The sequence below is a fragment of the Phocoena sinus genome, chromosome 15, assembly GCF_008692025.1.
Source record: "Phocoena sinus isolate mPhoSin1 chromosome 15, mPhoSin1.pri, whole genome shotgun sequence".
NCBI classification, from domain to species: Eukaryota; Metazoa; Chordata; class Mammalia; order Artiodactyla; family Phocoenidae; genus Phocoena; species Phocoena sinus.
Genome location: NC_045777.1, coordinates 18508700 through 18521487, shown reverse-complemented (window position 1 = coordinate 18521487; position 12788 = coordinate 18508700). Strand labels below are relative to the sequence as shown.

Sequence of the window (12788 nt, the reverse complement as noted above, 5' to 3'; positions counted from 1 at the left end):
TTCCACACATTCATGGCCTCCATTAGTAAGGCAGTATTAGGCACTCATGTATTTCAAGACATGTCCCTCATCCCAACACGTCCCTGACACATTTAACTGGACCAGAGGTGGGCGCCTAACCTAAGGGTGGCCAATGCCTAAACAGGCCAACAACTGAGGACATGATATTTCTGGGGTGGAAAAAAAACCTGCTGGGCAACGTCGATTTTCTCTCAGAAATCTGAAATGGAAGGTACCGAAAGAATAAGGCATAAGCAACAGGAGTAGGAGCTGAGAAGTTACGAGTGTAAGGCAAACTGGTGGAGTCATAAATGGCTTTGGACATGGAAAAGTTAGGAGAGAACATAATATATAAGTAATAAAGCTATAAAGCTATAAAGTAGAAGAGAACAATAAGGTAGAATGAGGAAAACAGTATGTGGAAAGAAAAGGGTGGGGTGGGCCAGCTGAGAATCCCGTAAATGGCCAGGTAGGAGGAGAGACCATTCAAGAAAGCCTGCTACTAAGGTCCTGGAACTGTCCTGGATGCAGCAGGGTGACTGTATTAGTCATCTATTGCCTCAATAATTCTGTACAACAACAAACTACAAAATCTCACTGGCATAAACATTTAATTTTCCCTCAGGCATCTGAGTTGCGTTGGCTCTGCTTTAAGCTACAGATGTGCTGTGGTGGCTCTGCTCTATGGTCTCACTCTGAGGCCCACACTGAAGAGGCTACAGCTACTCAGGGCTCTTCTCACGGTGATGGCAAAGGCACAAGAGGACAAGCCCACCAGCATGAGCACACTGCAGACCTCTGCTTTCATCGTGTTCACCAACAACCCACTGGCCTATAAAGCAAGTCATATAGCCAAGCCCAAAATCAAGGAGTAGGGACATAATGCCATCCACCATGACGTTATGGCAAGGGTATGAATGTAAAATACTACTAGAGAAAACTGAAGAATTGGGGTCAAAGACTCAAAGACACACTACATTGGGAGCATCCACTCCCCAATGCAATGTTACCTATGGATCCTACCTCATCCTTCTTCTCTTGAAGTAGGATATCATCTGAATTATTCTGTTGAATATTTCTAATTTAAAAAGGGCGGGCAGGGGGGACTCAAGAAAGTCAGGAGACATGTCTAGAAAATATGGCAGCAAATGCTCAAGGATTTCCACAGATGGAAGGTGCCAATAAAACATACCACTCTACCAAGTTACACTGAATCTCAAATCAGTCTGTTGTGGGCCCAATAGTCGTAGGCGCCCTTATATCCACAGCATATAAGCATCGCCAGCACCTTTGTGGTTAAAAAACACTTTTCAAGAATAGTATTATCTACCTAGTTTGTAAAAAAGAAAAAAAATCAAGGACCACCAAAAAAAAGTCAATGGAGTCAAATCTAAGAGTAGAGGAGAACGAAATGGTAGGAAACAAAGTAGGAAAATGTGGAAAGTTAAAACATTTAATTTGCTGAAGGTATGAGAAATATTGTTTACTAAACAGAGAAGAACTTTGTTAAGAGAGATACAACTGAACCAAAATGGAGTCACCTGTGGAACAAAGACTTAACACCTAATTTACAGTTGCAACCTCTCCCAGGAGTGGAATCTTAAGCCAGTCCACCTGGAATTACCTGGTTAGCCCTAGTGCTTGACAGACCCCTGCAGTCCTCTAAAGGAAAGTGACCTTGCCACAAACAATCCACTCTTTGCTAGTAACTTCCTCGTCCCACCCCCTTCTGCAAATTAGTCTTTCATTTTGTACAGCTCTTTAGAGCTCCTTTCCATCTGCTGGATGGGATGCTGCCCAATTCATGAATCGTCGAATAATGCCAATAGGATCTTTAAAATTTACTCAGTTGAATTTTGCTTTTTAACAGATTTGAAAGAGTTTTGTTTCTTCAAAAACTAAGTAAAATTCTGGGTACACTTTTGAACTATGACCCATTTCAAACAACTAACTTACTCCTTATAAAAGAATTAACATATACTCAGTAATATCTGTTCAAGGAACCTCATTCATCAGTAAACACCCAAGCAAGTCGAAGAGAACACGAATATTATATTAATATAAACAGAAATCAGAGCCACAGTGCACACTACCTTAGAATGCTGTTCAAAGATTTTTATTTTTATTTTATTTTTTTGCTGTACGTGGGCCTCTCACTGCTGTGGCCTCTCCCGTTGCGGAGGACAGGCTCCGGACGCGCAGGCTCAGCGGCCATGGCTCACGGGCCCAGCCGCTCCGCGGCATGTGGGATCTCCCCAGACCGGAGCACAAACCCGTGTCCCCTGCATCGGCAGGCAGACTCTCAACCACTGCGCCACCAGGGAAGCCCGCCCCCGAAGATTTTTAAATGCTTCTTTCTGACCCAGACCATCCTGGCAAAAATCAAACTCATGGTCAACCAGCCCACAGCTAAGCAAAAGAACAAACAGGCGACGGAACTGCACTCGCATTTACACTGATGCAACATGAAAACACTTGGGCATTTCATGACTTCCCCAAAACCCCGCTTCACATTAGGCTGGGTCTAATATGATGTGAGCTAACACATCTCATTCAACTCTGCATGAGTTCTCTTAATAGCCTAGAAGCTTTAAAGTTCTAATTCTGAAAAAGGGTCTTATCACAGCAACTCTGGGACACACACCGTTATAATAAACACTATTACACTAAAAACCAGATTCCCAGTTCCCAGGTACCTGTAACAAGCCTCATCTGCCACCATAGAATCCCAATGTGGATTAAAACAAAAGCAGCCCCTACAAAATTCATCCTAACAAGACTTCTCTCTGTCTCCAATGAAACAAGTTTAAGAGGTGACTATCTAAAAGCACCTCCTTAAGATACTTCCTTAAAAGAAAAATCCCCACTCTCCATCCTCTCAGGTGGCCATCACAACAAAAAATTCAAAATAAAATCCTCTACAGAAAACAACTTTCTGCCCACAAGGATGAGGAAGTTTAAGGTGATCTGATTTAGAAACAGCTCTTTGGTATTCAAATGTTTTGATATGGAGAATGCCAAGGCTGTTTAACTTCAGCTAATCAAAGCAAAGGGTTAAAAGGCAGGAGAGGGATATGGTTTGTTCAGCACTGGAACAGATCATTAAGAGTTATGAAATCACTTTCCTTGTGACATGCACCTGGCCTTTACAGGTTGGATTCTTTTCTTCTTAGGCCCTATTTTCAATCTCTGTTAATTGACAAAATACCAGTCTTAACCGTTTTAGACGTATTACCCAAGGCTCACAGGTTTATGTGTACACAGACAGCCACGAGGAAATCAGAGATGGCAATTTAAGAGCAAGCCCAGCCTGCACAGGGGTCACAGCAGACTCTGGTCTACAACACTGCTCCCCACTTGTCTTGACGTGGTTCTGACCCCTGAGTTTCCCAGGTGACAGCCCTCATACAGCCCAACAATGCTAGAGCAGGTTCTGAAACATGGGTATGATGAACTGAACTGTGTCCTCCCCCGTCCTAAAACTCATATGATGAAACCCTGACTCCCAGTACCTCAGAATGTGACAGTATGTGGAGAGCAGGCCTTTACAGAGATAATTATGTTAAAAATGGGGGTCACTGGAGTGGGCCCTAGTCCAATATGGCTGGTGTCCTTTTAAAAAGAGATCAGGGCTTCCCTGGTGGTGCAGTGGTTGAGAGTCCGCCTGCCAATGCAGGGGACACGGGTTTGTGCTCCGGTCTGGGAAGATCCCACATGCCATGGAGCACCTGGGCCCGTGAGCCATGGTGGCTGAGCCTGCACGGCGTCCGGAGCGCTCCGCAACAGGAGAGGCCACAGCAGGGAGAGGCCCGCGTACCGCAAAAAAAAAAAAAAAAAAAAGAAGAAGAAGAGATCAGGACACAGACAACACAGAGAAAAGACCACGTGACGACATAGTGAGAAGGAGGACTGCAAGCCAAAGAGACAGGCTTCAGAAGAGACCAAACCAGCCACCCTGATCTTGGTCTTCTAGCCTCCAGAACTGTGAGAAAATAAATTTCTGTGTAAGCCACGCAGTCGGTGGTATTTTGTTATGGTAGCCTCAGCAAACTGATAGAAGGGGGAACACACTTTGCTACAAAACCCCACAATTAAGGAGAGATGCTGCATCAAAATCCACCCTTAGGAAATTTTCGATGGCTTAACGGGACATCTCAAGTCATCTCAATTATTGAAAAAAATACCACATTCATTATAAGCATCTCTGTAGTTTTATCTAACCTCATAGAAGTCTTCCACAACATCAACAATAAAGCACTGCGGGGAGTTTTTCCTTGGCTACAGCAATCACCAAATTTGACTTCCATTCTCTGCCTTCTCCATAATGATGCATTTACAACCGCTCACTAGAGTGGTCATCTCCCACAGCTCCACCTAAAACAGAAGCCAAACTTGCACACCAAGGTTTCCCTCAAAATTTCTTCCCAAAGTGATATCTTTGGCATTCTTACACATCTTAATCAATCTAAAATCAAAGCATCACTAATGCAGGTCTCTGAAGATACCATGCTGCTTCACATCTCCACACTTGTACTTGACCACCTGGAAAAATTTTACTCCTCTGACAATCAGAAGACATTTCACCTCCTCTAGAAAATCTTTCAAAAACCATTTTCATCCATAAAAGTTGACCAATTCTTCACTTTAATTATGTGTATTATGTCTAATTATGTATGTGTCTATCTCCTTCATTAGACTGAAAGTCCTTGATGGCAGGAACTTCTTCATCTTTAATCCCAAGCCCTTGCAAAGCTCCTGGTGTATGGCACTTGTAAATGGGTACTGAATAAACAAATGCCGCCAATAAATTCATACCAACTCTCAGTGGCATAAATCACATTCTGGGTGTCTTCCTAACAGTCTTAACGGTTATCAGTGCTCTCCAGCAATTTGTATGAATCTCACAATTACAAAGCTGAGTAAGAGAAACCAGATATAAAACAGTACATTCTGTATGATTCCATTTAAATAAAGTTCATGAACAGGCAAAGCTAATTTTTGGTGACAAAGTCAGAATAGTGCTCAGGGGAGATTGTGGGGGAGTAATGGGCATTACCAGAGAAGGGGCACAAGAGAACCTTCTGGGGTGCTGGAAATGTTCTCCATCTTGATTTGAATGTGGGTGGTTACAAAGGTATACACACATGTAAAAATCCATCAAGCAGTATATTTGATATCTGTACACTTCACTGAATGCATGTTATACTTCAAAAACCCAATTTCTGTGTATGGCTCTCACCTACCCTCCATACAAAGAAGTCAGTGCTCAACAAACTTTCGTGGCTGAATGCTTAATACCTTCTCAGTAACAGCAATCAATCAACTATTTACATATAAGAGAAGAAAAATCTCACCGAGCAATTGCAATCAGTCTTGGGTTGTAGCTAGGCTGCAGGGAATACCATCATCTTCTCACACAAGTAGAAAACTCTGCTCAGAGTTGCAGTGTACCTGTAGGTGCTACATGGGTAGCAATTTTGTCCCTCCTATAACCGGCCCAAAGTATAATCCCTAGTTGTCCAACCCTACCATTGAGGCATAGGATTCCAACGGCATTTCAGGACATTAGTGAAAAAGGGGAGATTTTACCCGGAAACTCCTTCTACTACATCACTAAGAATCTAAACACACTGGCAATAATATCAGAAGGAAGCCTCTGTTCATCTCTCTAGCAATTTTCACTTAATTATTCTGCAACTACTTACCTACCAGGCAAACTCCTATTCATCCTTCAAAACAGAACTCAAATGTTAACTCTTCTGGGAAGTTCTTCCTAATCTCCCATACTCCTTAATGTTCCTTTTACTGCTCTACTTATATTGTTTCACTGCAATTTAAACATTGGTTGTGTCTATTTCCCCTACCAGATTGTGATAACATTTGTCACCCTGGCACCGGGTACATCACAGGGCACTTAGGAAGCATGCAAATGTCTGTAGAACTAACTTGAAATATGACTACCACTTAACAAGTCCTACCATTTAAGTGTCCAACTCTAAAGTCCTAAAATAAGTGGTTATTTCCCAGATAGGCACAGTCTGTACTCAAGAAGAGGGAGTGAAAAAACTATAAATATTCTCTAGAACAATGTTATTTTTAGTATTGTGGTCACCAGCCTCTAAGAGTGAACTTAAGGGTAGCAACCTGGAGACTAAGCAACTTAAATGAAGACCATGGGATCTGCCAGGTAGGCTATACTCTTCAGAAGTCTGGTGCAGCAGACATGGTCCCAGAGGCAGTGGGTTCACCACTTCAAGGCAGGGTCTCCAGTGCCCTGCATTTACATTACATGTAAGAACAAGTAACTGTGTGACTCTGAACAAGTTTCTTTACCTCCCTGTATCTCAGTTTCTTCAACATGAAATGGGGTGTTGGGGAGCACTAACATAACCTACAGTCTCACAGTTTCAAAAGATTAAATCTGAGAATATAAAATGTTTAGTTTCTAGCATGCAGTAAACACTCAATGAATATTTGCTCTTATCATTCCGCTGCTCTGGGATGGGATGCCTCAGTTTTATTTGGTCCTACCATATTCCTGCCCTGCCTGGCACTGGGGTCAAAAGTAAGCAGAGGCAGGGACTTCCCTGGTGGTCCAATGGTTAAGACTCCACACTCCACTGCAGGGGGAACAGGTTTGATTCCTGGTCGGGGAACTAAGATCCTGCATGCCTCAAGGCGCGACCAAAAAAAAAAAATAGTAAGCAGGGCCAAAATCTCCTCTCTGGACCTTTCAACCACTCACTTCCATGTCTTCACTGCTGATTCCCTCTAGCTATAGGCAAGGCCTCCCTTTGATCATGTATAGACCCCAACAAAGCACAGCTACACCTCATTCTTTAGACCCTCTCTTCTTCCATTCTCCTAATGAAAACTTAGTTTTCCTACTTCACTTCCTCAGTGCTGAATCCCATTTTAACAGATTAATGACAGCAAATTAATCAAATATACAGATCCCACTCTCTCCAATATTCTTATGGATAAACCCAATCTTCCCTCCCTCCATCTCCCCACTCACCTTCTTTCGGTGGGGAGAGGGTTATGTGTGCTGGCATCACAAAACACAGAATGAAGATGCCCATTTCACCTTCCTTGGGAGGCAAGCCCTTTGGCTGCCACCAAAGCAGTTTTTACCTGCGGGCTTAAAACACTCACTGCAGCCCTCCCCTGCCATGAGCTCTCCAGCTTTCACCCCTACCAAGGAGTAAAACAGCCAGTTTGTTCAAGTTCAAGGGCATTTATTAAAACAAAATCCAATGACTACAGGGCTTCAAGGTTAGGACTCTGCCACATCTTCCTTCTCACCTCTCTGGTAGACTGTGGGTAGTCTCTAGACCAGCTATGCCTTGGCATTGCTCTGCTGGCTGGCTGTCATGCTTTTGCAAGTCAGTGGGTCACAACCAGCATTTCTTTTTACAACAAAAAATATATAAAATAAAAACAGCTGAATTTTACAGTATGCAAATTATCTCAATAAAACTACTTTTTAAAGAATACAGAATAAAAATAGAGTACATGACAAGCAGTACGAATAAATATTGAGTATTAAAACACTTGAATTACATATACGAGTATACACTGTGCACAATATTATGTTGTTATTACTGTGAGTAAAAATCACAACCAGGGCTTCCCTGGTGGCGCAGTGGTTGAGAGTCCGCCTGCCGATGCAGGGGACACAGGTTCTTGCCCCGGTCCGGGAGGATCCCACATGCTGCGGAGCAGCTGGGCCCGTGAGCCATGGCCGCTGGGCTTGTGCATCCGGAGCCTGTGCTCCACAACGGGAGAGGCCACAACAGTGAGAGGCCCGCGCACAGCAAAAAAAAAAAAAAAAAAAAAAAAAAAAAAAAAATCACAACCACACGACGAAACCCCGGCTTCAGCACTCAGATGTGAGCCTAAGGTAAATTTTCTGTGGGTAGGCAAGACAGCAAGCAGACGTTTTGGTCTCGGTTGTTTCTAGACTTTAGACTGCCTCCAGCTTAGCTTAAAACATGCATTCTCAATGGGGCAATATTGCCCCAAGGGGGCAAAAACTGGTTCTCAGGGGTTAAAATACCTTACTTGTTCTTAAGCAAACATATATGCAGTACATAAACAGATACACTGTGTATTTGTGGTATTAAATCTTCATGGGTAGGAGGGTGACAATACTAAAAAAAAAAAGTCTAAAAAGCCTCCTTAAACAAGATGTACAGATTGCCAACAAACACATGAAAGGATGCTCAACATCACAATTCATTAGAGAAATGCAAATCAAAACTACAATGAGGTATCACCTCACACCGGTCAGAATGGCTATCATCAAAAAAATCTAGGGCTTTCCTGGTGGTGCACTGGTTAAGAATCTGCCTGCTGGGAGACTGGTTCAAGATGGCGGAGTAGAAGGACATGCTCTCACTCCATCTTGCGAGAGCACCAGAATCACAACTAACCACTGAACAATCGTCGACAGGAAGACACTGGAACTCACCAAAAAACACACCCCATGTCTAAACACAAAGGAGAAGCCACAATGAGACGGCAGGAGGGGCGCAATCACAATAAAATCAAATCCCATAACTGCTGGGTGGGTGACTCACAAACTGGAGAACACTTACACCACCGAAGTCCATCCAGTGGAGTGAAGGTTCTGAGCCCCACGTCAGGCTTCCCAACCTGGGGGTCTGGCAATGGGAGGAGGAATTCCTAGAGAATCAGACTTTGAAGGCTAGCGGGATTTGACTGCAGGACTTCAACAGGGCTGGGGGAAACAGACTCCACTCTTGGAGGGCACACACAAAGTAATGTGTGCATCGGGACCCAGGGGAAGGAGCAGTGACCCCATAGGAGACTGAACCAGATCTACCTGCTAGTGTTGGAGGGTCTCCTGCAGAGGAAGGGGGTGGCTGTGTCTCACCGTGAGGACAAGGACACTGGCAGCAGAAGTTCCGGGAAGTACTCCTTGGCGTGAGCCCTCCCAGAGTCTCCCATAAGCCCCACCAAGGCCCCCCCCCCCCCAAGGCGCCAGTGCTGGGTTGCCTCAGGCTAAACAACCAACAGGGAGGGAACCCAGCCCCACCCATCAGCAAACAAGCTGATTAAAGTTTTACTGAGCTCTGCCCACCACCAGTCCCTCCCATCAGGAAACTTGCAGAAGCCTCTTACATAGCCTCATCCACCAGACGGCAGACAGCAGAAGCAAGAACTACAATCCTGCAGCCTGTGGAACAAAAACCACATTCACGGAGAGACAAGATGAAAAGGCAGAGGGCTATGTACCACATGAAGGAACAAGATAAAACCCCAGAAAAACAACTAAATGAAGAGGAGATAGGCAACCTTCCAGAAAAAGAATTCAGAATAATGATAGTGAAGATTATCCAGGACCTCGGAAAAGCAACGGAGACAAAGATGGAGAAGATGCAAGAAATGTTTAACAAAGACCTAGAAGAATTAAAGAACAAACAGAGATGAACAATACAATAACTGAAATGAACAATACACTAGAAGGAATCAATAGCAGAATAACTGAGGCAGAAGAACGGATAAGTGACCTGGAAGACAGAATAGTGGAATTCACTGCTGCAGAACAGATTAAAGAAAAAAGAGTGCTTGCTTCGGCAGCACATATACTAAAATTGGAACGATACAGAGAAGATTAGCATGGCCCCTGCGCAAGGATGACACGCAAATTCGTGAAGCGTTCCATATTTTTTATGGCTGATTCACTTTGTTATAAATCAGAAACTAACACACCATTGTAAAGCAATTATACCCCAATAAAGATGTTAAAAAAAAAAAAAAAAAGAAAAAAGAATGAAAAGGAATGAAGACAGCCTAAGAGACCTCTGGGAAAACATTAATCACAACAACATTTGCATTATAGGGGTCCCAGAAGGAGAAGAGAGAGAGAAAGGATCCAAGAAAACATTTGAAGAGACTATAGACAAAAACTTCCCTAACATGGAAAAGGAAATAGCCACCCAAGCCCAGGAAGTGCAGAGAGTCCCATACAGGATAAACCCAAGGAGAAACAGGCCGAGACACATAGTAATCAAATTGGCAAAAATTAAAGACAAAAAAAAAATTATTGAAAGCAGCAAGGGAAAAATGAAAAATAACATATAAGGCAACTCCCATAAGGTTAACAGCTGATTTCTCAGCAGAAACTCTACAAGCCAGAAAACAGTGGTATGACATATTTAAAGTGATGAAAGAGAAGAACCTACAACCAAGATTACTCTACCCAGCAAGGATCTCATTCAGACTTGATGGAGAAATCAAAAGCTTTACAGACAAGCAAAAGCTAAGAGAATTCAGCACCACCAAACCAGCTCTACAACAAATGCTAAAAGAACTTCTCTAAGTGGGAAACACAAGAGAAGAAAAGGACCTACAAAAACAAATCCAAAACAATTAAGAAAATGGTCACAGGAACATACATATCGATAATTACCTTAAACGTGAATCAATTAAATGCTCCAACCAAAAGACACAGGCTAACTAAATGGATACAAAAACAAGACCCATCTATACACTGTCTACAAGAGACCCACTTCAGACCTAGGGACACATACAGACTGAAAGTGAGGGAATGGAAAAAGATATACCATGCAAATGGAAATCAAAAGTAAGCTGGAGTAGCAATACTCACATCAGATAAAATAGACTTTAAAATAAAGAATGTTACAAGAGATAAGGAAGGACACTACATAATGATCAAGGGATCAATCCAAGAAGAAGATATAACAATTATAAATATATATGCACCCAACACAGGAGCACCTCAATACATAAGGCAACTGCTAACAGCTATAAAAGAGGAAATCGACAGTAACACAATAATAGTGGGGGACTTCAACACTTCACTTACACCAATGGACAGATCATCCAGACAGAAAATTAATAAGGAAACACAAGCTTCAAATGACACAACAGACCAGATAGATTTAATTGATATTTAAGGACATTCCATCCAAAAACAGCAGATTACACTTTCGTCTCAAGTGCACACGGAACATTCTCCAAGATAGATCACATCTTGGGTTGCAAATCAAGCCTCAGTAAATTTAAGAAAATTGAAATCATATCAAGCATCTTTTCTGACCACAACGCTATGAGATTAGAAATCAATTACAGGGAAAGAAACGTAAAAAACACAAACACATGGAGGCTAAACAATATGATACTACATAACCAAGAGATCACTGAAGAAATCAAACAGGAAATCAAAAAATACCTAGAGACAAATGGCAATGAAAACAAGACAATCCAAAACCTACGGGATGCAGCAAAAGTGATTCTAAGAGGGAAGTTTATAGCAATACAAGCCTACCTCAAGAAACAAGAAAAATCTCAAATAAACAATCTAACTTTACAAGTAAAAGAACTAAAGAAAGAAGAACAAACAAAACCCAAAATTAGTACGAGGAAAGAAATCATAAAGATCAGAACAGAAATAAATGAAACAGAAACAAATAAAACAATAGCAAAGATCAGTAAAACTAAAAGCTGGTTCTTTGAGAAGATAAACAAAATTGATAAACCATTAGCCAGGCTCATCAAGAAAAGGGAGAGAGGACTCAAATCAATAAAATTATAAAAGAAAAAGGAGAAGTTACAACAGACACCGCAGAAATACAAAGCATCCTAAGAGACTACTACAAGCAACTCTATGCCAACCTGGAAGAAATGGACAAATTCTTAGAAAGGTATAACCTTCCAAGACTGAACCAGGAAGAAACAGAAAATATGAACAGACCACTCACAAGTAATGAAATTGAAACTGTGATTAAAAATCTTCCAACAAACAGAAGTCCAGAACCAGATGGCTTCACAGGTGAATTCTATCAAACATTTAGGGAAGAGCTAACACCCATCCAAACTCTTCCAAAAAACTGCAGAGGAAGGAACACTCCCAAACTCATTCTATGAGTCCACCATCACCCTGATACCAAAACCAGACAAAGATACTACAAATAAAGAAAATTACAAACCAATGTCACTCATGAATATAGATGTAAAAATCCTCAACAAAATACTAGCAAACAGAATCCAAGAACACACTAAAAGGATCATACAACATGATCAAGTGAGATTTATCCCAGGGATGCAAGGATTCTTCAATATACGCAAATCAATCAATGTGACACACCATATTAACAAATTGAAGAAGAAAAACCACATAATCATCTCAATAGATGCAGAAAAAGCTTCTGACAACATTCAACACCCATTTTTGATAAAAATTCTCCAGAAAGTGGGCATAGAGGGAACCTACCTCAACATAATAAAGGCCATATATGACAAACCCACAGCAAACATCATTCTCAATGGTGAAAAACTGAAAGCATTTCCTCTAAGATCAGGAACAAGACAAGGATGTCCACTCTCACCACTATTATTCAACAGAGTTTTGGAAGTCCTAGCCATGGCAATCAGAAAAGAAAAAGAAATAAAAGGAATACAAATTAGAAAAGAAGTAAAACTGTCACTGTTTGCAGATGACATGATATTATACATAGAGAATCCTAAAGATGCCACCAGAAAACTACTAAAGCTAATCAATGAATGTGGTAAAGTTGCAGGATACAAAACTAATGCACAGAAATCTCTTGCGTTCCTATACACTAATGATGAAAAATGTGAAAGAGAAATTAAGGAAACACTCCCATTTACCATTGCAACAAAAAGAATGAAATACCTAGGAATAAACCTACCTAGGGAGACAAAAGACCTGTATGCAGAAAACTGTAAGCCACTGATGAAAAAAATTAAAGATGATACAAACAGATGGAGAGATATAC

At 41.7% G+C, this 12788-nt stretch overlaps 1 protein-coding gene and 1 non-coding gene across 2 annotated transcripts in view; one reads left to right on the top strand and one right to left on the bottom strand.

Annotated features, from left to right (window-relative positions):
- The window catches only part of CHD6 (chromodomain helicase DNA binding protein 6), a 213826-nt gene that overhangs the window by 179505 nt on the left and 21533 nt on the right, over window positions 1-12788 (bottom strand).
- Window positions 9591-9697, top strand: LOC116741055. Its single transcript, XR_004346030.1, has one exon. It is a non-coding gene; the product is annotated as a U6 spliceosomal RNA (small nuclear RNA).